The 9,592-nt window shown below is 33.2% G+C and overlaps 1 long non-coding RNA gene across 1 annotated transcript in view; it reads right to left on the bottom strand.

Moving 5' to 3' along the window:
- Positions 1 to 1,288: 1,288 nt before the first annotated feature.
- LOC106783685 overlaps positions 1,289 to 9,592 on the bottom strand; it is a 29,796-nt gene continuing 21,492 nt past the window's right edge. The window contains exon 3 of the long non-coding RNA XR_001381338.1: positions 1,289 to 1,330. This is a non-coding gene — a long non-coding RNA (uncharacterized LOC106783685). The remainder of the gene's footprint in view (positions 1,331 to 9,592) is intronic.

Raw genomic sequence — 9,592 nt, 5'->3', positions numbered from 1 at the left:
TATCATCCCGTACTCGTAAGATAATTTGCAAGAATAATTCGAACGCGTTTGGATATGTTATTTAACGAATTGTTCAACATTTTTTCTACGATTCAATTATAAAATCGTTTAGATGAGATATTCTATGAACAAAAAATAATATTTAGATTTTTATTAATAACAATGTGTAATATATTTAAATATTGTATATATATACGATAGATAATAGATCAAAATATAAAAATATCAAGACAATATATATCCTTTTATTTTTTATTAATATTATATAAATACAATACTTAAATATTATATATATATATATTAGATAGATAATAGAAATAAAAATGTAAAAAGATATTATTTAAAACACGTATATCTTTCTCCTATCCCATTCTATCATGGATTATAGCATCAACAACAACCTTCTATACTACTCATACTTTTTTCTTTCCATCTCTCTCACAGAAACACCCCCGTTCGCAATTATCTTCCCAGTCTACCCTTTTCCCCTTTTTCCTATCTCCCTCGCTATCTCCTATATTCTCTTTGCTCCTTTTCTATTTCTTCTTCACTTTCTCTATATTTTTCTCTTTCTATTGTTCTATCTTCTTCTTCTTCTTCTCTTACAACGAAGGGTGCTTCGTCACTGTCCGCCATGTAACGCCTTTCTCTGTGTCCCAAGCACGTGTACTTTGTTTCTTTCTCGTTCTAACTCTCTCTCTCTCTCTCTCTCTCTCTCTCTCTCTCTCTCTCTCTTGCTTTCTCTCTCTTTCACACTTTGGTGCATTCGATTCTCTCGTTGCCATAGGACTCGTTCCTTCTTTCTATCTTTCTTTCTTTCTCTTTCACTAATATTTTGTTGTTGTTGTATTTTCTATCTCTTTCTGTTGGTTCATGACGTAGGTACGATATATCCACAGTTTTCGTCCCTTTCAATGCGACAAAGTACGACGACAACACGATCGTTCCCTTTCCCTCTCTTTGATAACAACCTACGCGCATAGTCGTACACGCATGAGAGTCCACGTCCCGTTTTACTTCATTAAGGGATATGAGTTTTTCTTCCACCCTCCTATAGTGCGCACGCAATTCTCTCTCTCTCTCTCTCTCTTTCATTTTTTCTTTTACTCTTTGTTTATCCTGCGTTGTTTGTCTGTTTCAGTCTTACCCCAATGCAACGTGAAACAATTCTCTTCTCATCTTTTCGCGAGGGTCGAATCTCGAGATGAAAGCAACGTCTTCTTCTTCTTTTTCTTCTTCTTCTTCTTATACTACTTTTTCTTCTTATTTTTCTTCTTCAACCTTTCTCCTTTTTCTTATTTGTTTCTTCTTCTTTTTGTCCCTGTCACACCTAAGAGAAAAAGAAAAAGTACCGGTTTTCATCCTGATAGTTCTCCCTTTCCTTCTTAGTTTCTTTTTTTTTTTTTAAACCGACACTCTTATTCTTTTTACTTGTTCGTTTTTCTTCTTCAACAATGTTACATAATCGAAATTTATCTGCTCGATTATTCGTAGATGTTTAAAGATAATAGAGAAAGAGAAAAGTGCCGAATTAATTGATTTGTAACTTTTGTATCAATATTTCAGCACGAACTAACGCGAGAGTAATGATTTAAAACAATAAATAAACAACCATTTATTTTTAATCATTATTAACGACAAATACAACAATTTTAAAAACAAAAGAGACGGATTACTTCGGATAAAAATTTATACTTACAATTAGAATTATTCGTATGGGGTGGTCTTGTTGACGAGTTGTACATTTTTCAAAAAAATTGTATCACACACAAAGAGAGAAAATATTATATTATATATATAAAAAAAAAACAAAAACAATAAGCAGGAAATCGAGATTTCGAACTATTAATAAATAATTAATAACGAAAACGTAATAAAGAGTAAAATCTCTTAAAAACAGAAGAAACAATTAAAAATGTTCGCGTATATACGTTTGTTTATTCTATTTCATAGAATTAGTTTTTACGAGTCGTTCCCATTCGCGTGTTCATGGTTGACGAACAACCTCCGGTGAACATCATCGGTACGGACGGACTTACGCGCAATTTCGCTTAGATTTTTCCAAAGCAATAGAAGTATGTAATGTATATCTATATATTTACACGCATACACACACACATACATTTATATATTTATATATATACGAATCTGTGGCGCCTAGCTCGAATGTTTTTCGGTGTGCCGCGCGTACGGTAGAGTGCAATTTCGAGCGGGAAACGGCATGGGGGGTGAAAAACAGAGAACGTGTGCAACACACAGAGAGAGAGAGAGAGAGAAGAAGAGAAGGGGAGGAGGAGTGGTAGTGAACGCGTACGGGTAATACACGGTGTTTCGACCCATCCAATTCGTCCGAATGAAGAACCGTTATACGAGTTCGCATACGAGCGTGTACGAGAGAAGCACCCACACACCTACACGAATATCGTTAATTCCGTCTGTAAAACGGCTCTACCCAGTCGGAATTTCGAAAATGCGTTGGTCGAGCGGGCCAGCCAGCCAGCTAACTCTCTACCTCTCTCTTTTTATCTCTCTCTCTCTCTATCTCTCTCTTTCTCACGAACACATATACACACAAATTCTCTCTCTCTCTCTTTTTCTCTCTCTCTCTCTAAAATTCTCTCTTTCACTTATTCTTTCAACTACATTTCTCTCTCGCGTGCTCGTTTCTCCAAAATCAGGCAAACCGCTAGTCCTCCTCCCTCCAGTACCACCCCCTCCTCTTCCTCCCGCTAGCAGTACCGCCCCATCCCCCGGGTCCATCAGCACTTCTTCCTTCTCCTAGTCTTCCTACTCCTCCTTTTACCTCCTACGAAGTTTCAGTGTTAAATCCGCCGGTACAGCGCGTTAGTTTCGACTCTTTAACTTAATTACTCGCTCGTGCTCGTTCACGGGAGAAAAAACACCGAGAGGGTTGGGGGCCGAAGGGAAGGGCTTTGCTTTCGGGATCTGGGTTTCAGGGTGAAGGGAGGGGGGGGGGTGGAAAGGGCGAGATGATCGAGAGGTAATTGACTATCGGCCGAGGTAGACGGACGGCCCCTGTCGTTCACCGAAGGCCGCCGGAAGGACGAGTTTACCACGTGACAACAGGCCGCACGTGTGACGAGAGAGATAAACGCGAGTGTCGCAACTTCTCAAAGTCCCTCCAACCCAAACCCCACCTCCTTCCTCACTTCTCCTCCTCGTACCTTCACCCCGCTCACATCATCCCTGCTCACTTACTTACTTCTACCCTTTATGTTATTTTTTCGTCATTTAATTTTTGTATTCGTAAGCAAGTAAATTAACACATTTTTTTGTCCTTCACCATTTTTGTGTGATATCGTTTGTGTATCATTAATTTTCCTACCAATCAGCTTGCTACCGATTGGCAAAATCGTTAAACTAATAAACGTGATTTTATATATACGTATATGAAAGTTAGAGAGAGAGAGAGAGAGAGAGGGAGAGAGATAGAATTATTATGCGTGATATAATAGAGAAGTAAAATCGAAATGGATATCGAAAGCTGGCCTGATAGTGGTGTCAGATTCGCAGGCCAATTGGAATCACATTACATTTGTTCACGTACGCCGGCTAATTACTGACCCCGTGGTGGATAATAATAATTTATTTTGATGAGTACGTTTTACGAATATACATATATATATATAAAAATATTTATATGTATATGTAAGTAAATATATATGTGTATATATTGATACATATCGATATGAAGATTTTCCAAAATCTGCCACACGCGTTTCCAAAAATTAATTATTCTTACGGACTTATCGTAATTATTCCTAACTCGTCTAAATGTTCGATTATTTAATGTTAAATAACATTACTTACAAATATACGATTTTACTGGAGAAATAATTTTAAATAAATAATAAGTATTATTATATATTTATAGATAATATTAATGTGTTAAGATTTATTGAAATATAGTAATCTTTTTATGAACTAATCATAATTATTTCTAAGTTATCTAAATGTTCGGATTAGTTTGTTCTCAGATAATATTTACAAAATTACGCGATATGTCTATAAAATTTGTTTAAAATAAATTGATTAAAAGTAAAAAAAAGGAATCTATGTATTCACACACAATATTGAGATTTAATTATAAAATAACAATCCATCGAGAGAGAGAGAGAGAGAGAGAGAGAATAATTCTAATTATTGTAAACTCATCTAAACTCGTTCGTGTCGATTTACCTACGATTATTTATTGCCAAGTAGCATTTGACTAAAAGTACGATTTTTCCAGGCACGTTTTAGATCCTCGAGGCCAAGTACCATTCGATCGATCCCCTTTTCTTTTGGGGGTTGCTACAAAAGGGGGTTCTCTTCTTTCACGGTTAAAAAATAAAAGAAAGAAAGAAATTTAAAAAGGGAGAGAAAGAGAATCAGTGGTTCCTTTCATGATATAAAAAGTCCCGAAATTCAAGCAAGACAATGATCATTGTCAGCAAAAAAAATAAGTATACAAAAAATTGAAAATCTTCAAAAGATACGACACCCATTTCTTTATTCTTTCCTTTTTTAAATGCTGCTGTTATTGCAAAATAAAATGCAAGAAAAAGAAAACGAAGAAGAAGAAGAAGAAAAAGAAGAATATTATAAACGATTGGGTATCGAATCGTAGTTTAAAGTATCGACTCGAAAAAGATATACGTTCGATCTTCATTCAAAGATCCTCCCATGAGTTCGAAGAGTACTGAGATCTCGTTTACCTTCGCCAGCAAGAGAGCTTCCACCTGTTCCGTACATACCGAAGGAACCTGTACAGTCACGCTCCTCGATTTCTCGTCTCAAGCCAACTATACTTACTATGCTTTGAATACTATATGTATATTCTATCTTCCTACTCGTGGTACTTGAGATTCTCAAAAAGTATCATTCAAATACACGGAACCTTTTCTATTATATTTTTTATTTTTCGAAAACATTCAGTTAAATATATTTATTTTTGATGATTCCATTTACCGAAAACAATAATCAATGTTTTGATATTTATATGTATAAAATATAAATTTTCTAATTATGTGTGATCACTGTCTTAATAATATATTATATATTTATAAAAGAAATCCATATCGTGTTTGATTGTTTAATACAATGTTTATCTTTGATATGATAAAAGATAGAGAGAGAGAGAAAGAAAATTCAGTTATTTATATAATTAATTAGCTAATTATTGATATATTATCTATATTGTTTATTCATTAATGATTTAAATAAAATATCATGTGTAAACATAATCATTTGCCATTGTAACTCAAGTGTTTATTTAAAGAACACAAATAGTTATTAAATCCATTTTCTGTAAAGGTAAGTCAATATCACTGAGATAATTGAAAAGTTAGTAACTTGCCAATATTTTACATATATTAAATGGAACGAGATTGCATTTTCGTTATAATGAGGATACTTTAACAACGTATCTTGTTAAAGAACTTTTCATATCAATGGCGTTTATTTTATTTAATTATCCATATTTAATTTCGCGATCATCATAACAACTGCAATAATATTGAAGAAATAATCGAACGTATAAATGAAGGAAAAAAAATTACTGAAAATAAATAAAATAATTTTAGAAATTTTCTTTATAGACGCGTGTGAAACGATGAAAAAGGGGAGAAAAATAAACGAAAGTTGTTTCCGCCATTTTAAATTTCTTTTATATTTCTATACAACGAAAGAGGAAACTAGAATTATTTGAAAAATTCCGTGGCATTTTTATCCGTTAAATATGTTACACTTTATGAATGAAATTTGTATGCTAAAAATAATATAAATAGTTGGAAAGATTTCAAATAATTTTCGGTATATTCACAAAGTCCTATTATATATTAATATTTTAACAGATGATTTTTTAAATATACATTGTAAAATATATTTTACAAATTATTATAAATTAGGTTCACGACCTACGATACTTGTGCCAATAAAATTAAACTCAACACTTATACACACACATATATATATATATATATATATATATATATATATATATATATGGTCTATGATTTTTTGCCAAATTGGAAATTGATCCTAAAAAATGTAACCCTTGTGATCGACAACTGTCAAACGAAATATTATCCGTGCACATGTTGCACCCGAATAAAACAAACGAGTACACAAGTGAAAATAAAAAATAAAATAAAATAAAATAAAATAAAGAAGTAAAAGAAGTAGAAAAAGAAAAAGAAGAGCAACAACAAAAAAGGGTCAAAAACGTAAATACTTGAAAGCACGTAGAATAATTCGAGAATAAATCTTAAAGTCGAAGTTTTAGTAGTGGTCGTAAGGTAACCCAAAAAAAAAAAAGAAAAAAAGAGTAGTAGAAGAAGAAGAAGAAGAAGGAGTAGAAGAAGAAGAAGAAGAAGAAGAGGACCCTTATCGCGTTCGAAAGAGGGTTTCGTGAAAGATGGAAAGCTCGTATTTCCCGTGGCAAAGGTCTGACATTTTGCGACGGTTGGCCGATCGCCAAGGCGCGTTTTTCGGAAGAACGCCGCTCTAGAAAGGCTTCTTTAGCGTTACTGCGAGCCGATTTTCGCGGAGAGAGGAGTCCTTGTCGTTTCCGGTAACGGATCTTGTCCTTCTAAGCTCACTAAATCTATGAAAGTCGAATATAAACTTTCCCACCTTCCCACCTTCCTACCTTCTCACCTCCTCCTCCTACTTCTTCTATCATATATATGTTATGGGCAATGTATTACTACGGGCATTGTATAAAATTTGTTGTATTTACAACACGAGGAGACAGGGGTGGGAGGGGAATTTTGAAATTTCTATGCTTGTTTCACTTACATTAGTTTCAGATTTCTTCTTCTCCCCCCACACGACTCTCTTCATGTTCGAAAGATCACCTCATTGAAGCACATTTTATAGATTGACCGAAACTATCTAGGTATTCTATAGAATCCTGGGTATATACCTGATAATTATACACACATGTATACATACTATCGCAAAAGTTTCGAATCTTTACGTAGATTACGTAATACATTGCTTCTATAATATTATATTTTATTTTATTTTTCTTGCTTTCGTATGATATTAATCTTTAACGCATTTATAATTCGCGTATAGTAATGAATTGAACAAAAAATTGGATTGTACTAATAATAATAATAAGTATTAAAATGAAAAGAAATAAATATTCTCTTTAAAGTAAAAAAAATGCTAAAAGTGTGCAGTGTCGAAATTGTTAATTTTTTATTATACATAAATTACTTTCATTCGAATAGTTAAGTTTTTTTGTTATCCCATACGAATATTAGATGTGTTACATTTTAGAAATCATCAAGTGATTCTACGATTCGAACGGGTAGTGTATATGCGCTTACATGCATATTTATGCGGAGGGTGTTGAAAAGCGACTAGGGACTTTGATAACATGTAGTACTCAAATGTTTCACCAACATAGTTTCGATTGACCTTGAAGTAGTTTGAGTAATCCTCAAAGTTTCCTAACGATAGTAACTTATGTAACTTGTTTCTGTTCATCTTTATATATAATACGTTAAAAGTATCTTATAGATAAGATTTTAAAATATAATATTGTTTACAAAATTTGATCAAATATTTTTGACGTTAACTATTTTTACTATTAAACATTTGCAATAAAAATGTGTGAATAAAAATTGACCAATTCAGTATGATAAAATTTGTCAACTCGTTGCGAGTATTTTTACATTACGATTACTTTATTCATCCCTCTATAAATCTTGAATCTTTTTTTATTAACCAAAAATAAGTTTTAAATAATATGTAATCGAAAAATATTGAAGTATCAGAAGATTATTAATATTGCACACATATTCTAAATCGTAAATTCTTTTTTAAACTAACCCATACATATATACACATATACATATAACTATGTGTATATGTGTTGAGGAAGTAACCGTTGATATAGGATCGAATAAACCGATCGTTGGATGTTTTTCGATGGTCCAGTAGTCAGCTTTAAAGTAAACGTTCGAGGTAACAGTTTTAAAAGGGTAGCACTTTCGCCGCCATGATTCCTCAGTTTATCTGTTTCGCGACATTAAACGCGACTCCGTGAAAACGTTTTCCTTCTGGATTTGAGAATGAAAGAAGGAGGAGGCGGAGGTGGAGGAGGAGGAGGAGGTGGAGAAAAAGGATGAGAAGAATAAGTACAGGAAGAAAGAGGACATAGAAGAAGAAGAAGAAGAAGAAGGTAAAGGAGTGTAAGGAGGAAGTTGTGGGGAGGGGGGAGGGGGAGGGGGAGGATACTGAACGACCCTGAAAAAGGTTCTCGACGTTCTCTGCTTCCATCGAGCAACCATTCTGAGATTCTGTCTTTGAAAAGACGACCCTCATCCCTTTCTCTCTCTCTCTTTCCCTTTCTACCCTTTCTAGAATAGAAATTGAAACGAATGTTTTAAAAGTAAACGAAAAAAAAAAAGAAGAAAAATGCACGAACGAACGATGAAGAGAATGTTAAAGAAAAAAAAAAAGAAAGGAAAAAAAGAAAAAGCAAAGCACACCGCAAGCCCCAAACGCCAAAAGAATTTAATTTATTTATACCTGCTGTTGTGTTGTTGTTGATTCGTATTAATCTCGACTACTTATTTTCGGACACATTTTCTTTCTTTTTCTTCTTCTTCTTCTTATGTTCACGTAAAATGATTTTATGAAACGGGTGGGGTGGGTAGCTCCATTTGTGTAGTCAAATTTATGCTAGGGGAAAATGGTATCCTTTTTCTTTTCACTAACTTGTTCGAGTGTCAGTGAATTTCTTTGGCGACAAAAATGTTGAGAGGGTAGTAAATCGATAACTCGTTTCGTTTCTGTCCCCTTCTCTTTCTCTCTTTTTTTTTTGTCTGTCTCTTTCTCTCTCTTTTTTTTTCTTCTTTCGTTCTTTTGTTTTCTCTTTGTTATGGTTGTCGAATTTCATTATGATGAGATCTCACATTTGGGTGGATGGGTGGGGGTGGGGGGGGGTGACAATTAACGGTAGGAAAACCACGGCTTACCGCTAATTAATTACAGATAATACTATTTGAAGAGAGAAATTCGAATTAGTGGTTCTCGTTTGAGGAAAAAAAAAATCGTTTCTAATGATCTTGTTCGCGGAAAATGTGTCTCATACTTTTTCTTTTTCTTTTTTTATTATTATTCGTGTCTTCTTAGGCATAGAACAGCGAGATCGAAGAGAAATAGCAAATTAATGGTAGGAGAGAGAGAGAGAGAGAGTAAGAGAAAGAGAAAAAAAAAAGGATGGAAAAATTTTCAAATGGTCAGTAAATTTTGTGAAACAGAAATTTTTTACATGAATGTTCGAACATAAAAGCCATAATAATGTATAGAATGGTAAAAAATTAATTATTGAAATTATTTCCATTTGGGGTATGTTGTTTTTTTTTTTTTTTTTTTTTTTAAGTATTACGAAAATATTTGTTGAAACAGAAAATTGACACGGTTTTTCGTTGCTTTGAATATTTTATAATTGTATTCTCTCTCTCTCTCTCTCTCTCTCTCTCTTTCTCTCTCTCTCGATAAAAAATTAAAATATATAAAAAATAAATATAAAAATGTATTTATGTAATGATTTAAAATTTTTAAATTATTG

The sequence above is a fragment of the Polistes canadensis genome, unplaced genomic scaffold (genome assembly GCF_001313835.1).
Source record: "Polistes canadensis isolate GaletaPanama2010 unplaced genomic scaffold, ASM131383v1 scaffold_24, whole genome shotgun sequence".
Classification (NCBI taxonomy): Eukaryota; Metazoa; Arthropoda; class Insecta; order Hymenoptera; family Vespidae; genus Polistes; species Polistes canadensis.
Note: the sequence above shows the minus strand (reverse complement) of the source record. Positions and strands in the feature narration are given on the sequence as shown.